Genomic DNA, 18,387 nt, shown 5'->3' with positions numbered 1-18,387 from the left:
TGCGTGCCACGCTCCAGAGCCAAGGCAAGTTCAATTTGTCACCTTTAGCTTCTCTGGCATAGAGTCCAAAAAAGGATCTGCTGCCGATGTGCTGCAGTTTCTGCCCTCAAATGAAACCATTTGTTGTTGTTTCGAGATGCGTCTGTGTTTGTTTTTCGACAAGGCAGGAGATGGGTGCACCGTTCCCGGAGGCGCTGCAATACCGGGTCGATGCGTGGAGCGAACGGGGCAAGCCCCTCTTTCGGCTCCCAGTGCTAAAAATCCATTTAATATATAGTCCCCGTATAGGGGACGTATCAGATATTAAACTGATAAGAACAGATACTACACTTGATCTTAGCCAAAAGGCCGAGAAGCGATGACCCTTAACGTTTGCTGCAGGAGACGGACTCGTTGCGCAGTCACCGCCGGTCTTGGTGCGGCTCTTTTGACCTGGCATAAGAGAGGCGCTGCGTAACTGGGTTAACCCTAACCCTAACCCTTTTCTTGTCTTTCACAAACTCAGAATGCTCAGCCAAACGGCCAAGCCTACCAAAAATAGGTTGAACTCGTAGGTGTTCCTCTCCACGGAAGTCTTTAGTAAAAGGCGAAAGACTTATACGCTTTGAAGAGAAACCAGAGTAATTGTGGAGGCCGTCCTCGAGAACAGACAGCACCGCAGTTGTCCCAGTCCAATCCCTCGCGGTGACCCTGACTTGGCTTTTCCACCTCCCAGGCCACACCCTTTCCCCCAGCTGCGCTAGAGCTGCGCGAGCATGGTTCATGGCTCTCACCTGTGGCTTCTTTGGCATTGAGTCCAAAAAAGACCCCTGCTGCTGTGCTGCAGTTTGTGCCCCCGATTGGAACCTATTTCTATTTCAAGCCTTATCTGTCTTTAAGGCTTAGGGTTAAATGTGGTTGATGGGCTGCGTTGGCCGGCTCAGAGGCAGGAACCGCCACGCCGTGTCCTTTGTCGTTGCAAGAGTCCCCTGCCTCTGACCCATCCAACTCATACTTACCTGGCAGGGGAGATACCATGATCACCAAGGTGGTTCACCCAGGGCGAGGCTCGGCCATTGCACCCCGGCTATGCTGACCTATGCTGAAATCTGATTTTGTCAGAAATCGGGAGAAATATGACCCCGGGAGGAAACCGGGAGAGGGCAATGAAATCGGGAGTCTCCCGCGAAAATCGGGAGGGTTGGCAAGTATGCATACAGTATACCAAGTTAAGCTTAAACTCAAGTTTCAAAATACATCCCACAAATGCAGCATCACATGAGGTGGCAATAGGTGTTAGGTACAGATATCTTTTTGTTATTGCGATTTAATTGAGGTTGATCTATGAAGTCTAGGTGTTTTGTTGTCTTGCCTATATAATTGACTCCATACTTTATGTGTAAGGAATAGTTTGATAAATATTAACATGTTGTGCTGTAACGTTAAATGAATTTAACTTTGATTCAAAAACCTAAGTTTATTCCCCGCATATTCATTATGGGACAGTGTCATATCTAAAGCAGTTCTTGAGTATAAAGTTTAAATATGCTGCATGACGTTGTTGCATGAGTTGCTTCGAAGTTTACCCCTAGGGTCAGGGATTGCTTTAGGTAGACCACAATATTAATGATATCAACCTCTCGTACAATATATGGACAAGTGCCAAATCATTTTGATGTAATCGACCTACTGCCCAACGCTACAATGTAAGACCCTTTCTGTGTGTAAACAAAATGACATGAGTTTTATTTTGTGATTTATCAAATGTATAGTAAGCCTGCTGTTGCTTTGCATTTTTGTGTGAAAAAGGTATAACCATAGAGTAACCACATGTCTGTTCAGGAATGAAAGACTGTATTTTTCTAAATGTTTAATATTTATTTATATCCAAGTACCTAAGGATATACACATACCCAAGTATCCCATTTTCCTTTCATATTTATGAAGTTGTAGGTGAAATTGTTATTTAGATTAAGCTATTGTTGTTATTATTATTTACCTATTGGAACAATCATTATTCCCAAAAATGCAAGAAGTGCAATTAGGTGTTTTGAGATATTGTATAAGCATGACTTGTCAACAAGTTACCTACAATAATCTTTTAGGAAGATATCGGAAAACACTCTTGACTTTCATAAATATAAAAGCTGCAAATCTCAGAGAACAAATGTCACTGTGTGTGCTGTGTGCTCTGCATGTGTGACCATTAAAGAGGGTTTCATCCCTCCGATTCGATCTATCTATTTTATTACCTGGCCCCTCCGTGGTGGTAGCCTGTCTCAGATCATCCCGCTGGGGCTGCTCCTCCTGCCCCACCTCTATGATGGTGCACTGCTTCACGGGGGGGTCTTCAGCACCTCCACCTGCACGGTGCTTGTCTCTGGCACCTGGCTCTCTGACGTCCCTGCCTCCTGCCCTACCTCTTTGGTGGTACACTGCTTCACGGGGGGGTCTTCAGCACCTCCACCTGCACAGTGCTTGTCTCTGACGTCCCTGCCTCCTGCCAGTTGTTTTCTGGTTCAGATGGGTCACAGGGTGTGAGGTTCAGCGTGACTGTCTCTTCCTCAGGATCTTCCGCAACCCCCTGGCCAGTGGAGTCCTGTGTCCAACCTGTGCAAGTTAAACAAATGTTGGTCTTGACTTGCTTAAGACAAAGAGGTTAACTCATATATCTAGAAATAAGAAATACAGCGTGCTTAAGGTATGTTTCCAGACAGGGTCAAAAATATACTCGTCATGTCGTAGGACTGTGTGCAGTCAAAGTTAATAGCAGTAATAGTGGTATTTATCCAGTCAACCATTTATGGTTTTGTTTTTGCGATATTATTCTTCCGATTTGTGTCTACAAATGTCAATTTGTCGGTAGACAACATATAGACGTGTGCATGTATGTTCCCTTACATTATTTACATCCACACATTTTGTTCAGAATTTATAAGACTGACGCAAACGTGTTTTGCATAAGTGCAATCAAATAAGTAGCAAGTCGCTTTGGATAAAAACGTCTGCTAAATGTAATGTAAAGGGACCTCTGGATGCACTGGATAACTGCTTTTGTTTACAACCCGAGAAACATGACCTTAATACAGAACTGCCAAACTGAATATGTGGTCAACTGGGATCGTCTTCATGTATTGTGCTCTTACCATTAACCTCAAAACATTTCTCCCTTTTGGGCGTTGATAAAGCAAACAGTTTAGGAACGGTTTGCTAAAAGGAAATTGCTTAAGGGATGGCTCAAGCCTAAAACTACATTTCAGTCATCAAACCCAACTACCTTGACATTAACAACTTTCAATTTGTATACAATGAATGCGCAAGTGGTAGCACAATACCCCAAAATGGTTTTTCAAATTCAAGTAAACTTGCCTACCTATTTCCTGATAAATAACAGTTAAATGTCCACAAGTCCCCTCTGCAGAGTAAGCCATGTCTCATTAGGCTACATACTCAGTGTTTAAAAATGTATTTATTGTATGTAGTTTGCTAAAATAATAAACAGTCAAACGTTGTCCATATCCCTAAATATTTTGCAATTACTTTCAACTTTTGTAATACTTTGCAGCTAAAAATAGTGACAGTTAACAGGTAGAAAGGATGTGTGTTAGTTGTCTCACAAAAATATAGTTTGCCAAACCCAAATAAATGGCTCGAATGAATGCTTTCTGGCTGTATCAAAGGATAAATACTGGATCAAGTTGTTGTCCCACAAGATTTGGATGGATTGAAAACAGTCGCTGTAAGTTGTTGTTAACTTAACTGACTTTATTAAATGAGTTGATCCAAACTCATTCCATATAACTGTGTTGGTTATAAGGAAATGTTAAGCTCTCCAACGTTTATACTGTCAGGGAGGTAAGGACTCGTTGACTGAACATGTTTTAGGGGTGAACCATCCCTAGAAGAGTTTAACATTGATACAAACATTTTGTGTACACAATACTGTGAACTGTGAAGATATAGTGCAAGCATCTCACCTTCACAAAGGAACTCATAAAAAGTGCCTATCTTATCCTGGGCATAGGCGGTCAGTGTGCAGCGAGGGGTTAGGATTTCACATTTGACCTCCTTCTTCCTGGTCTCCTTGCCAAGAAGCAGCACTGGTTTAAAGCCAATGGCATGGAGTTTCTCAAGCTGTAATGACAAAATAATATATTTACTGTTTAAAGAAATGGAAAGGAAACAACTATATAACTACAACTATAACATTACTGATGACAGCATCTAGTTGTATGCCATTCATAAACCTAGATGCTGAGTTTAGCTTTTGCAGAATCATGTATTTACCAGGAAGGGTTACACAGTAGAAGCAGAACAATATTTTATAGACAAACACAAAATACAAATAAATCAGTATCCTGAGTCCCAGTTCAAACCCTGATAATCTTAAAGTTAAAGTACAATAAGATGCAAATGTGTGACCACTCAACAATTAACAGGTAACACTTTGTGTACACAATGAGTATTGCATAATTAAAAATGTAACACAATCCAAGCATAGCTTGACACTGTTGAAATTGAAATTGCGTGCTGCAATGTAAAACGTTCCCGTATGTTGTGGCTGCAGTCGTAAGAGTAATATAGAGTAGTAACATACAATGATGTAGTCTTATTAAAGGTGGGGTAGGTAAGTTTGAGAAACCGGCTCGAGATACACTTGTTGTTATATTCCATGGAATGCTCTTAACATCCCGATAGCAATGAATATCTTAAGTGCTTTGACAAAAAATCCATAAAAAAATATCATCTGTGGAAGCCGTAGTACTGTAAAAAGCACGACCAATCATCTGAGCCGGCCCGGCTAAAATAACTGGATGGCCTACCTGCCTGTCAGCCTTCCATCTGTGCACAAACTTATCTCGTGCCCTCATGGTTCGTGTGTGTTGGAGGAGGGGCTCTGTGAGGAAGTGGCAGATTTTCTCCGGTTGTGTATTTTCAAATTCTAGCGCACTCAAGCTGGTTTCTCAAACTTACCTACCCTACCTTTAATGTCTAAAAGTGTGTACATAAGCAAGAATGGAACACAACATGGAAGTGAAGGAAGTGCTCTGTTTATTTAAATGTGAAAGTTAAATTAAAATAGTGTCCCTTGGCTGTGAAAGTTAAGATAAGAGTAGTTTTAAAATTGAAAGAAAAGAGAATATTAAATAATACTTTTGCAATAATATCTATATTTGAAGTTGATATCAAAGTGTATATTGGTTAATAAGATACAAACATCATTAAGAAATAAATGTATATAAAAACAACATTCAACTTTATCCTGGCCCAATATATTGGCAAACAGTCGGGGGTCCGTCTGTGTCAGTTCTTTGGTGTCAGCTTGGTGTGTCCGGGCATTAACATACAGTAAAAAGTGTACATACCAAGACAATGGCTTCATCCTTGATGGAAGCAATGTTGTGGTTCTTCTTCCGCCCAGACACCCAATCCTCTCGCTTCTCATCAAACCGCTTAAGCTTCTTCTCAAGGCGCAGCTTTTTTGACTGCTCCTTAAGGCAATGTGCACAGATCTTCTGTGCACAAAATAAAATGTTCTGACAAAAGGGACATGTCTTTTTTGTAGACCCACCTGGCATGATTAACACAGGATTACAAACAGACAGACTGACAAACACAGGAAAGTAGAGAAGTACACAGAATAGATAGAAGGGTGAATAAAGAAATAGATGATAGATATAAGAGAGCTAGATAGGGAGATAGGGAGAGTTTGGCTCTTAAAAGTGCCGTTGGTTTTATGATGGTGTAGATCAGTGTATGGGTTTGTGGTGTGGGTACAGGAGCTGCAGGAGAGAACAGAAAAAGTGAATTATGTAGTGAAACTAGCTTTTTTAAATGCACATTGTGACGGTTTAACTACTTTAGACAGACTGAGTGAGTTCATTTACGTGTTTCCTGTTTCAGACTCGTAACAAGCACATGGCCGTGCACATGGACTATGCCCCTCCCCCCCAAACATATGTTAAATGTCCGCTCGGCAGCACTGTCATGTGTCAAACAAAAGCGATTAAGATAACGTATAACTCACACTTTAACACCGACGTATGTAGCCGTAATTAAGACAAATATTTTCCACACACCACTTATGAGCTGATATAAATGTAGCTAAACTAGTTTAAGCTGATGTTGAACGTGAGCTAGCTAGCTAGCCGCCCGCAAGAATAATTTCACATTAATGTTGCTTTGCTGATTATGGCGGAAGCATTTCTCAGACTTAGAACAGTTCATTATGTATGATGAACTATGCGAGAAAAGGCTTAAAAAAAAGCCCCAATTATTAAATCATGCATCAGACTTTAGTGACACAACTTACTTTGTCAGAGGATGGATCGCAATAGAGTGGCGAAGTCCCTCCCCTTCCGGTTGAGCCCCATGGGACCTTATTTCGGAAAAGTTATGCATTGAAGTCAATGGAGAGAGAAAGATTATCTTTCGATCCCGTTTGAATTGTGCCACGAATTACACATATGATGTTTGTCAATTTAAAAGATAATTTTGCAAGTCAAAAAAATTAAAATGTGTCGTAAAACTGTGAAGTAACACATTTGTTTGTGTGAAAGGCTCAATGAACTACATCTCTGGTCAACCACACACGTCACCAAGATGGCCGTCACTACTGTCTTGTCAACAAACGATTGACTATCACCACAATGAAACACGTCCTGAAGAATGTCATGCAAAGCCTGCCTTCCTTTGATTCTCTCTGAACTGCCTGGTCGTTTTAATGTTTAATGTCAACCATTTGTGCAGATAGCATGAAGTAGAAAAGATCGCCGATGCTAACGTTAGCGTTAGCATTTCTCCCCCGGAATTAAATGGTGTATTATAGAATGATCACACCGGTGACAGTACTATTCAAAGGGTTCACGAAATATGACTACTACTCTTACTGTTTAACATTTTGGGTTACTTAATGTTACTTCATGTTAAGGCTAATAAAAATGACAAGGCTGTAATGCTAACTAACGTGCTAGCTACTAGCTAGGTAGCTAACTTGATCAAGCCACTCCTGGTCGTTTCATCAGACGGGAAGCAAAAGAACGAGCAAGACCCATTGCTGGTATAATAACAACCTGGTACTAAGCACACAGGCATCTTGTTAAAGTTATCTTATCTTAGCCAGCGCCATATAGATAGATTATATCTATATTGCGCTGATCTTAGGTATCTGAATGGTGGAGGTAAACAATTGTGACATCACTTACGCGACTCTGGGATTTGTAGTCTTTCTAGTTACGTATTTTTCATAGTCTTATATTTCAACAGTTTTACGACAAACTGTGACTTTTTTGACATGGAAATGATTTTTTAAGATTGACAAACATCATATGTGTAATTCATGGCACAATTCAAACGGGATCGAAAGATACGTTTTCTCTCCCCATTGACTTCAATGCATAACTTTTCCGGAATAAGGTCCCATACCCCGGAAGTAAGTGGGAGGGACTTCGCCACTCTATGCCGATGGCAGGGGTCTTTGGCCAATAGGTGGTGCTCTGAATTATGTCATTTCCTGTACCGATTATACAATAAAATATTAATACATTTCCTATATTTTGACACAATAACTATTTAATAATCTAAGTAGCCTACAGACAAAAACAAAAAAGTATATATTGCCTTATAAAATGCAGAAAAGTGTAAACATCAAGCATGATAATAATAAAATAAAAGACTAATGATATCTTAAACCTTAATAAATAAAATGGAAAATTAACCGACAACAACAATTTAACATAAATAAAACAAGGATTAAAACAAGGATAAGTTTGACTCAATGTTGTGTAAAGTACCCGTTATGGTTAAAAAATTAATAAAAGAAAAAAAAAACATTGAAAATAATACAGCTTCCGGTTTCCGACGGTCTCCCTTCTCCTGGCAAATATCCTAAACCTTAATAAATAAAATGGACAATTGATCGACAATAACAATTTAACATAAACAAAACAAGGATAAGTTTGACTCAATGTTATGTAAAGTACCCGTTATGGTTAAAAAAAATAAACATTAGAAAATAATACAGCTTCCGGCTTCCCGAGACACGAAGAGGAGACACGAACAATTCTTCCACTTAAAATGCATTACTTTGAAAATCGTGCTTTCTGACACGAAAGAAACGTGTGCATAAACACCATATCCCTACGTGCATTGCGGCTAAAACATCCAATCACCGCTGAGGATTATTGAAAAATCCTAAATCTGTTTCTGGTATTGTTTTGGACTTTATTTTGAAATTCAGTTCCTGACAGACGTCAAAAAAGCCCGAGATTATCGAATTAAACCAATAAATAAAAACAAGGATAATTGTGTGTTATTGTTGAGTAAATAACAGTGTGTTATTTTGAAAAGAATAACAAATTAGAAGGAAAAAAAGATTTTAAAAATACAGATTTCAGTATCCTGAGGCTCTGAGCCCCATTTCTTTTCCTCACAGACGGCAACAAAAGTCCGAAATGATACGATTTTAAATAAAAGCAATAATCGTGGCTTGATATTGAGTAACAACATGTTTTTATGAACCACACAGCTTCCGGTCTTCCACGACCAGACCGAGAAAAAGACGTGTTGACTTTATTTTGAAATTCAGTTCCTGACGGACGTCAAAATAGCCCGAGATTATCGAATTAAACCAATAAATAAAAACAAGGATAATTGTGTGTTATTGTTGAGTAAATAACAGTGTGTTATTTTGAAAAGAATAACAAATTAGAAGGAAAAAAAGATTTTAAAAATACAGATTTCAGTATCCTGAGGCTCTGAGCCCCATTTCTTTTCCTCACAGACGGCAACAAAAGTCCGAAATGATACGATTTTAAATAAAAGCAATAATCGTGGCTTGATATTGAGTAAGAACATGTTTTTATGAACCACACAGCTTCCGGTCTTCCACGACCAGACCGAGAAAAAGACGTGTTGCAGGCACGAAACACATTGCCAATAGAAATACATTGCCTTTAAAATCGTTCTGTGTGACACGAAAATAAGGGGATAATCGTGGTGGTGCACACGAATCAATAGATTAAATAACGTGACTATAACACGAAATGCCGTGAGACTGGGTTGGATGGACGCCATTTTGAAATACAATTGAATGATCTTTTTCAAAGACACATATATGGGGTGGGACACAATAAATAAAGCTTCGCCAGTTTCATGGTGTCATGATGGTATCAGAATAATCACTTACATGTGATGTATAGGATGCTACACAGGTCACCATAAAGTGTCAGGAGAAATAAGCAAGATACATTTTCTGTTTAATCGCAATGTAGGTTCTCTTTTATTTATCAGCAGCAGATCAATAAGTGTCAGTAGTATCAAAACAATATAATAACAGGGACACAACGACATCCTGACTGCAGTGGGGTTTGAACCTGTGCTCCCCTGATCCGAACACCAACGCACCAGACCACTGCACCACACGCCTCCCAACAAGTCATTGTACAGTTTATCAACGACGACAAGTTTTTCTTAATTTTGTATTGAAGGCCTGTTGGATTTAATCAGCTCGCTTAGCACTGCCAGAAGCCCAGCCTGAAAGGTATTTTGTTGCTCCACCTGGCGCGCCGACATCTCCACCTGGCGCCGCCGAGTCAGCATGGCGCTGCATCAACATGAGCAGCTGGTCGTCCGATTCCTGGGCCTTGTGTGAATGCAGCAGCCGTTCGTCGTGCATCTCCTTGGCACGCAGGTCCTCATTCTCCTTGCTGACCATGGCACGGCAGTCCATGGTGTCAAGGAAGCTGTCATCGCGTGCCCACTTTCCTAAGGTGAAATATGCAAGATACAAGATCAGTTTAATCGCAAAAACGACACAACATTGTCCAAATACCAGAAGGGGAGCAGCCCATAACAGAGAGCCCCCCACGTCAGAGTCATCACTGTGGGCGATCTCCACCTCTGAGGCCCAATCCCAAACCACTCCCTCGACCCTACCCCTCCGTGACGGAGTGAACTCCGTCTGTAGCCACACTCGCAGCTCAACGAGGCTCCCTCCTGTCAGATGGAGGGAGTAAATACAGCGGCAAGCTTTTGGGACAAACTCCCCTCTCTCCGGCAGAAACAGGAAATGCCGTAACTGTATGTAACAACGGTTTCAAATCAGTATTGAGTAGGTAAGCTTTGGATAAAAGCGTCTAACAAGTGACATGTAATGATTCAAAAAGCTTTTGGTGGCCATATTGAATAACAAACCAATGTGGTTTACTTGTTATCCACAGTTTAGCTGCTAAATGTTACCTTTACAAAGCTACGCTGAAAACACAGCAAAGTTCATATAACGGTATTAGGTTAGTTGAAACTAATATTTTTATAGTTAAACTCAACACTTTTCTTTGTGCTCCACATATCTAAATGTATAAAGTGTGTTTTCACCTCCGTTCCCTCCTGTTTGCTGCAGTATGGCAGCAGCGGTCAGGATGGGATCCTCTGTGATCAGATAGTGGTCCTGATGGTGTCCGCTGACCGGGCGCAGGCTGCCTACTCTCAGCGGGGGGGAACTGAACGTGGAAACTGTGTTTCTCTGAGGGATCCTCCATGTAGTCTGAGAAGCCTTCTGAGGAAACAAGGTCAAACTATTTAGGATAATACTATGAGAAGGAACAATGTTAAGCCAGTAAATAGAATTTCAATTACATTTCTACTTAAATGTGCAAAAATATTAGAACATCAGTCTTTGTGGCATGCAGGTAATCAACTGTTTAAGCTTTTACCATTAACATGTAGAATGAATGTTGCAAATTACTTGAAATTAGAGCAACTACAATATATTGTTTACCTCAGTGTAGCCACACAGGTCCAGCTAGCATGCTAATTGCTAACGTTATATTATCGAGTTATCCCGGAGGGGAAAACTAGTTTCTAATCCTGAGAGAAACACCTCGCCTGAAACACACGATTAGTGCCATGAGTTAGTGAAGCAAATTACAGAACATTGCACACTTATTCACAAGTCAAAACGTGTTCATAGCGGGCATGGATGAGAATAGCTAGCTAGCTAGATGTTATTAGCCAGCTTGGACCTAACGTTAGCAAGTTCTACCGTGGCTAGCTCGATCTACTGAGCAAATAAAAGTACATCTAAGACCAGTATTGTGCAGATTAAAACAGTGCAGTGCATGTATTTTATTTTACCTTGGTAGTCGTCCCGACATGACTTTGCCAGGTCTGCTAACTTTGCTGATCCACGGAAACTGCATTCAGTAGAAGCTTCGGAATGTGGCGCTTCGCGTCCTCCGAGTCAATCGCCAGAAGCGCAGACACATCCTCATCCTCATCACTCCACCGCTCCAATTGATTTATTTAGTGTTGCTATAATAACTGCTTTCACAAAAGGAATCTCTTCGTGTGTGCTGCGAAGCGAGGAAATACAATGGCCGCTTACAACAAAAAATTCGGAGTCAAACGGGCGTGGTTTGCATTCCGCACAGCCAATCAGACGTACAAACTACTTTATCCCACGAAAGACCCTGCTCTGTGGCAGGGACTGAAAAGCGAGTCTCGCGAACTAAGTTGAGCTACTTTAGTTCCTGGGGCTTTTTGGTGTGAACGCAAATATATCGTAGTTCTGATGAACTATTGTGGGAAAAGTACACCAAAGTACTCCGGTGTGAACGCACCTAATGTCCTCCCAGAGCGTGTCCTTCCTTTGGGCTCTAAATATCTCTGTCCCTTGCAGTGAGCCTCACTCTGCGTGCCACGCTCCAGAGCCAAGGCAAGTTCAATTTGTCACCTTTAGCTTCTCTGGCATAGAGTCCAAAAAAGGATCTGCTGCCGATGTGCTGCAGTTTCTGCCCTCAAATGAAACCATTTGTTGTTGTTTCGAGATGCGTCTGTGTTTGTTTTTCGACAAGGCAGGAGATGGGTGCACCGTTCCCGGAGGCGCTGCAATACCGGGTCGATGCGTGGAGCGAACGGGGCAAGCCCCTCTTTCGGCTCCCAGTGCTAAAAATCCATTTAATATATAGTCCCCGTATAGGGGACGTATCAGATATTAAACTGATAAGAACAGATACTACACTTGATCTTAGCCAAAAGGCCGAGAAGCGATGACCCTTAACGTTTGCTGCAGGAGACGGACTCGTTGCGCAGTCACCGCCGGTCTTGGTGCGGCTCTTTTGACCTGGCATAAGAGAGGCGCTGCGTAACTGGGTTAACCCTAACCCTAACCCTTTTCTTGTCTTTCACAAACTCAGAATGCTCAGCCAAACGGCCAAGCCTACCAAAAATAGGTTGAACTCGTAGGTGTTCCTCTCCACGGAAGTCTTTAGTAAAAGGCGAAAGACTTATACGCTTTGAAGAGAAACCAGAGTAATTGTGGAGGCCGTCCTCGAGAACAGACAGCACCGCAGTTGTCCCAGTCCAATCCCCTCGCGGTGACCCTGACTTGGCTTTTCCACCTCCCAGGCCACACCCTTTCCCCCAGCTGCGCTAGAGCTGCGCGAGCATGGTTCGTGGCTCTCACCTTTGGCTTCTTTGGCATTGAGTCCAAAAAAGACCCTGCTGCTGTGCTGCAGTTTGTGCCCCCGATTGGAACCTATTTCTATTTCAAGACTTATCTGTCTTTAAGGCTTAGGGTTAAATGTGGTTGATGGGCTGCGTTGGCCGGCTCAGAGGCAGGAACCGCCACGCCGTGTCCTTTGTCGTTGCAAGAGTCCCCTGCCTCTGACCCATCCAACTCATACTTACCTGGCAGGGGAGATACCATGATCACCAAGGTGGTTCACCCAGGGCGAGGCTCGGCCATTGCACCCCGGCTATGCTGACCGCTGCGAATTCCCCAAATGTGGGAATCTCGACTGCATAATTTGTGGTAGTGGGGGACTGCGTTCGCGCTCTCCCCTGATTATAGTGTTGAAGAAAATGTCAAAGACAACCTGGCTACAGCTTGCATGTGTGGCAGCTTCTTTGCTCCAGGAAAGACTTTCTGGTGTCAATGTCCTCCCACAGCGTGTCCTTCCTTTGGGCTCTAAATATCTCTGTCCCTTGCAGTGAGCCTCACTCTGCGTGCCACGCTCCAGAGCCAAGGCAAGTTCAATTTGTCACCTTTAGCTTCTCTGGCATAGAGTCCAAAAAAGGATCTGCTGCCGATGTGCTGCAGTTTCTGCCCTCAAATGAAACCATTTGTTGTTGTTTCGAGATGCGTCTGTGTTTGTTTTTCGACAAGGCAGGAGATGGGTGCACCGTTCCCGGAGGCGCTGCAATACCGGGTCGATGCGTGGAGCGAACGGGGCAAGCCCCTCTTTCGGCTCCCAGTGCTAAAAATCCATTTAATATATAGTCCCCGTATAGGGGACGTATCAGATATTAAACTGATAAGAACAGATTTTTTTTTTTTTTTTTTTTTTTTTTTATTATAACAAATCTTCAATTTACATCATTGTTATACACAGTTTACAAACAAGTAAACAAAGGACATTCAATACAAACACATATATCACTTTTACTATATATATCTGGTCTTCACCCCACCAGCCCTAAACCCCCCTTCCATCTTTCCAAAGCGGCGTGTTGTCCCCATTTCACAATGTCCCTCTCCATTCTCCCCTTCAAATCTGCCCTTACTTTTCCTATGATCCCCCTTATGCTGCTGCAGCATTTGTTCTTTACAACATCCTGCCTAGCCAGCCACAGATTTCTCTTCAGCAGGCTTACCACTAGCCAAATGGGGAACATTGCCCAATATTCACCAGGACCCGAGCCCCTTTCGATCCCATCCCATGTCATCTTAAGACCAGGAAAACTCTGTCCTAACCACCCTTCCACTCTTCTCCATGCTCCCCGTGCGAAAGGACAGTCCCACATGACATGTCTGATGGTCTCTTCATCCTTACAGTCTGGCCTAGGGCACACCGGAGACCTTGCCAATCCATGACGGTGCATGATTTCCCGCACTGGCAGGCACCTAAGCAGGCACAGCCAGTTAAGGTCCTTTAGCCTATTGTCTAGTCCCTTCGGCTGGATCCTCCTCCACACTTTGGATGGTATTCCAATGACAGGACCGACATTGATTTTCTCTCTGGCTTCTTTATATAGGGTTCTGTGATTGAGTTTCACCTCTGGCCCGGCAGCCTCCGGGTGAGCCCGAAGCCACCTTGCTGCATGGCGGTAGTGCCATGGCTGCTGTTCCGCTCTGGGCCCCAAATTGCTCCAGGCCATAAGCTCTCTTGCTTGATAAGAAAAGAAAAGGCGGATAAAATAACCAGAAGGATGTACTACTGGGCCTGATACTTCCCTACATAAAGTCGAAACAAAAATGCAGTCCATCTTCAGAGTTAAATGTGGTACATCTCTCCCCCCTGCTTCGACCCCAGCCAGCATGCGGCCTCTTGCCACATACTCGTATCTCCCACCCCATATGAAGCCAAACACGAGGCGCATGAGAGGCCTCCTCATGCTGACCGGCAACGGATATATGTATGCGAGATATAGGAGGGATGGCAATATATCTACCTTCAGCACTAATACCTTCCCTATGAAGGTCAGCTGCCTACTCTTCCAGAGAGACACTTTCCTCTCTACTGCCTCAAGCCGTCTTGCCCAACTCAGGGAAGCACTTTTAGTAGACTCAAAACTGACCCCCAGAACTTTTATAGGCCCTGGGCAGAAAGCAAGACCCCCTGGTGCATCTATCCTTTCTCTCCATTTCCCAAAAAACTTCACCGAGGACTTTGCACAGTTAAGCTTAGAACCGGATGCCCTGCCGAAGTCCTCCATGATTTGCAGAGAACGAATAAGGCATTCATCCCTGTCCAGCAGCAAAGTGGTGTCATCTGCATACTGGGACAGTTTCACCCGTAACCCTCTGCTGCCAGGCACTAGAAAACCTCTGACCCCTGGGTCTGCCCTAATGGCTGCCGCCAAAGGCTCCATATAGAGCACATATAGCAGTGGTGAGAGAGGGCACCCTTGCCTCACACCCGATTGTAACCGGAAAAAATCGCCTAGGTATCCGTTCACTACTACCTTGCTCCCCACGTCCATGTATAATGTGCGCAACCACCTTATAAAGACTTTACCAAAACCTAGCCTCTCCAGAATGCTGAACATAAAACTCCACTGCACCCTGTCGAAAGCCTTGGTCTGGTCAAGAGCAACCAGCATGAGTGGCAGGTTTCTGTCTTCTGCCCAAGCTACAGCATCCCTTAGGAGCTGCAGGTTCCATCTCGTTGAGCGCCCTGGCACCGCACATGTCTGGTCAACATGAACCACATGGGGCATTGCTTCGCCTAGCCTATCAGTGAGAACTTTTGCCAAGAGTTTATAGTCCACACACAGCATGGTCAAAGGTCGCCAGTTACCTATTTCAGTGCGATCCCCCTTCTTATACAGGAGGGAGATCACCCCGGTGGCTAAAGACCCGCTCATTTCTCCTGCCTGCAGTACCTCTGTCAGCACCTCCAACAATACTGGCCCTAATATGCTCCAGAACTTTGCATAGAATTCCACAGGTAAGCCATCAATTCCTGGCACCTTACCCTTGTTCATTCTGTTGAGCGCACCCTCCAATTCGCTAACTGTTAGAGGGACCTCTAAAGCCTGCACTATGTCCCCTGGAACCTGGCGATCCAGCAGTTCCAGGAAATCATCCCCTCTTCCCACATCTTTCTCCTTAAAGCTGTCCCTGAAATGATCCGTGGCAACCCTCACCACCTGGCCCTCTTCTGTCACTACAATACCCTGACTGTCCCTAAACCCTGTCACCACCTGCCTTGCTTTTTTAGCCCGTACCGAGCTGAAAAAAGCAGCAGAACATGTTTCTGACTGCTCAATGAACTCTGAACGTGATCTCGCCAGGAAAGCCCGGGCCTTGCCTTCAGAGACATGTCTGAGCCTTGCCTTCAAAGAGTTGCATACATTTTCATTTATAGTAGAACCACAGTTCCCCTTTGCGTACTCACGCTCTAGGAGTCGCTGCAGATGGGACATCTCCCTCTTTGACCGTCTTGCCTTCCTTTTGCAATAACCTAAGCAGAAGGTCTTAATTCTGTCCTTGGCTACCTCCCACCACTCTAGTATCCCCTGACACAGCGGTTTGAGGCCCAACACTCCCTTAAAAAACAAAGGGAACTGTTGGTTGAAAAACTTTTCCTCCAAAACACTGACATTTAGGCGCCAGTAACCAGGCCCAAAAGTTAGCGCATCCACATCTACTCGAAACAGCAGGCCATCATGGTCAGAAAAGAAAACAGGGATGGTCCTACCTGTGATCAGGTTTAAAGACCTGGAAAAAAACAAATAGTCCAAACGTTTTGCCACGCCTCTTGAGTTACGCCACGTGGGGCTGTCTATGTGTGGCTTGACCCCCTTACCCCCATCTGCCAACCCATATCTAACCATGAGTTGTGAAATATACTGGTCGCTGGCATCCCCTCCCTTCCCCAGCTCAACATTAAAATCACCCCCTATAATTACCTGTCTATTGGTAACAAGGAAAGGCTCCACTAATGAAAACAGATTAGTCCGCTCTGCCGGTGACTGTGGTCCATATACCACAATGACCCGCAGCTTCCTTGTTCCCCAAACAATGTCTGCCCCTATTGCCCTGCCCTGGTCAATAACAAAAACATCCTCCACCCTTATTTCCTTAAAACAAAACAAAATCCCAACCCCCGTAGAGTGAACCCCCCCTACACTCCAAACTGAGTCCCCTTTCGTCCACTCCCTTGAAAACATCCCCACATCCCCCATGTCTCTCAGATGGACCTCTTGCAAAAAAACTATGGCAACATGCAAAGTGCCTAAAAAATCAAAAACAGTCCTTCTTTTAACAGTGTTCCTCATTCCTCTCACATTCAAAGTGAGAACATCAAAATAACGTGTCATGAGGATGAAATGTTAAGCCTTAACAAAGGAAAAATTACCCACTCCATTTTCACGATGCATAGGGGTCTTCACTGAAACTGTCCATCTGGTCGGCCCATAACACAGGAACCACACTTGAAGAGGTGGAGGGACTCACAACGCCCCCTTGTGTGTCATCCCCCAAGGGAGGTGGCTGCAGCAGTGGAGCAGCCGGCAGCCCCCGGTCCAGTGGCAAACCAGACTGGAGCCCAACCCCTACAACCCCTGGGTCCTCCCCCACCATCCCTCCACCCAAACCATGGCCATCGTCCGCTTTACCCCTCCCCTGGTCACTGTCCTTCCCTGGCCCCTCCCTCTTCTGCTGCCCATCTCCTTCATCCACCACCGCCACCACCTCTTTGGCCCGCCCCTTCCTCCTCGTCCCCTCTGTCTTTGGCCTTTTACTGTCTCCGACCTGCGAGCAGTCCCCATTGTCTTCTGGAGCCTCTGTTCCGAAAGCCTCCTGTATTTTACGTATCCCAGGCTTGACCCCCAAATCGGCTGCTACAGTTGAGTCCGTATTCCCCGCAGGCCCTCGGCCCACGCTGTCAGACCCCGAGCCGCCGCCCGGTACCCGCTCCACCGCCGCGGCCTCCCCCGTGCCCACCGGAAACATATTCTTCTGGCACTGGATAAGCCCTTCCAGAAGGTCCTCGAACTCCGTTTCCCTCCGGTTGTTGGCCCCGGCTACCTCCGCAAACGTCCTCCTACGCTCAGGACAGCTTCTGTATAGATGGTCGATCCCACTGCAGCCATGGCAGGCCTTGGGCACTGTACAGTCTTTGGCCTCATGTCCTCTTTGGCCACAAAAACGGCAGCTGGCGCCAGCGCACCCTCCCTCAACGTGGCCTGATTGCCTGCACCGCCTGCAGAAAGCTGGCTGACGCGGGTAGAAAAGGTACCCTCGATCTGCTCCAAGGCTGAAGGAGGCAGGCGGGTGCTTGAGGCCGCCAAAACCCTCTGGCTCAGCTTTAAGAAGCACCTGGAACTGCCTTCGACCTGTCCAGATCCCCATGGTGTCCTTGACATGTCTTGCAGCAGTTAGCACTTCCCCATACAGCCTCAAAAAATCAGCCAGCGCTCTGTCAGTCACAAAGGGATTAAACATGTGGACCGTGATTGTCCTGAAATTTGGTCTGTCCAAATTTAAAACCTTGTAGCAGGCTAGCGGCTTTACCATAGCAGCAGCAACACAGTCCTTAGCAACCTTTGTGTATACTTGCTCGTCCTTTAGGGTGACGTCGAAAGCCTTCTCCTGCTGGTTCCATTGTAGGCAGTAGATGACATCAACTTTCAGATGGAGCTGCTCCATGATGACTTTCCTGCAGAACCACGTCCTCGATACGACATCTTCGTCTGCGCCAACTGCCTGGAAGCGCAGTGTGAATCTCAGCCCGACTCTTGGGATCGGCTGTCCGTCATCGGCCCTCCCGGCCATCGCTCCTTTCTCCTCGTGATTCGAAATGTCCTTCCTGGGAAAAATGATAAGAACAGATACTACACTTGATCTTAGCCAAAAGGCCGAGAAGCGATGACCCTTAACGTTTGCTGCAGGAGACGGACTCG

The 18,387-nt window shown here is 44.5% G+C and overlaps 6 non-coding genes and 2 pseudogenes across 6 annotated transcripts; 2 read left to right on the top strand and 6 right to left on the bottom strand.

The window, feature by feature from the left end:
* Positions 1-169: 169 nt before the first annotated feature.
* On the bottom strand, positions 170-360 carry LOC117492647. Its single transcript, XR_004556877.1, has one exon. It is a non-coding gene; the product is annotated as a U2 spliceosomal RNA (small nuclear RNA).
* Positions 361-507: 147 nt separating this feature from the next.
* Positions 508-624, bottom strand: LOC117492762. The gene has a single exon (XR_004556893.1). It is a non-coding gene; the product is annotated as a U5 spliceosomal RNA (small nuclear RNA).
* Positions 625-990: 366 nt separating this feature from the next.
* On the top strand, positions 991-1,126 carry LOC117492791 (annotated as a pseudogene).
* Positions 1,127-11,837: 10,711 nt separating this feature from the next.
* LOC117492643 lies at positions 11,838-12,028 on the bottom strand. Its single transcript, XR_004556876.1, has one exon. It is a non-coding gene; the product is annotated as a U2 spliceosomal RNA (small nuclear RNA).
* Positions 12,029-12,175: 147 nt separating this feature from the next.
* Positions 12,176-12,292, bottom strand: LOC117492757. The gene has a single exon (XR_004556892.1). It is a non-coding gene; the product is annotated as a U5 spliceosomal RNA (small nuclear RNA).
* A 366-nt stretch (positions 12,293-12,658) lies between these two features.
* Positions 12,659-12,822, top strand: LOC117492641. Its single transcript, XR_004556875.1, has one exon. It is a non-coding gene; the product is annotated as a U1 spliceosomal RNA (small nuclear RNA).
* Positions 12,823-13,150: 328 nt separating this feature from the next.
* Positions 13,151-13,342, bottom strand: LOC117492654. Its single transcript, XR_004556878.1, has one exon. It is a non-coding gene; the product is annotated as a U2 spliceosomal RNA (small nuclear RNA).
* Positions 13,343-18,273: 4,931 nt separating this feature from the next.
* On the bottom strand, positions 18,274-18,354 carry LOC117492698 (annotated as a pseudogene).
* Positions 18,355-18,387: the final 33 nt, after the last annotated feature.

The sequence above is a fragment of the Trematomus bernacchii genome, unplaced genomic scaffold (assembly GCF_902827165.1).
Source record: "Trematomus bernacchii unplaced genomic scaffold, fTreBer1.1, whole genome shotgun sequence".
NCBI classification, from domain to species: Eukaryota; Metazoa; Chordata; class Actinopteri; order Perciformes; family Nototheniidae; genus Trematomus; species Trematomus bernacchii.
Note: the sequence above shows the minus strand (reverse complement) of the source record. Positions and strands in the feature narration are given on the sequence as shown.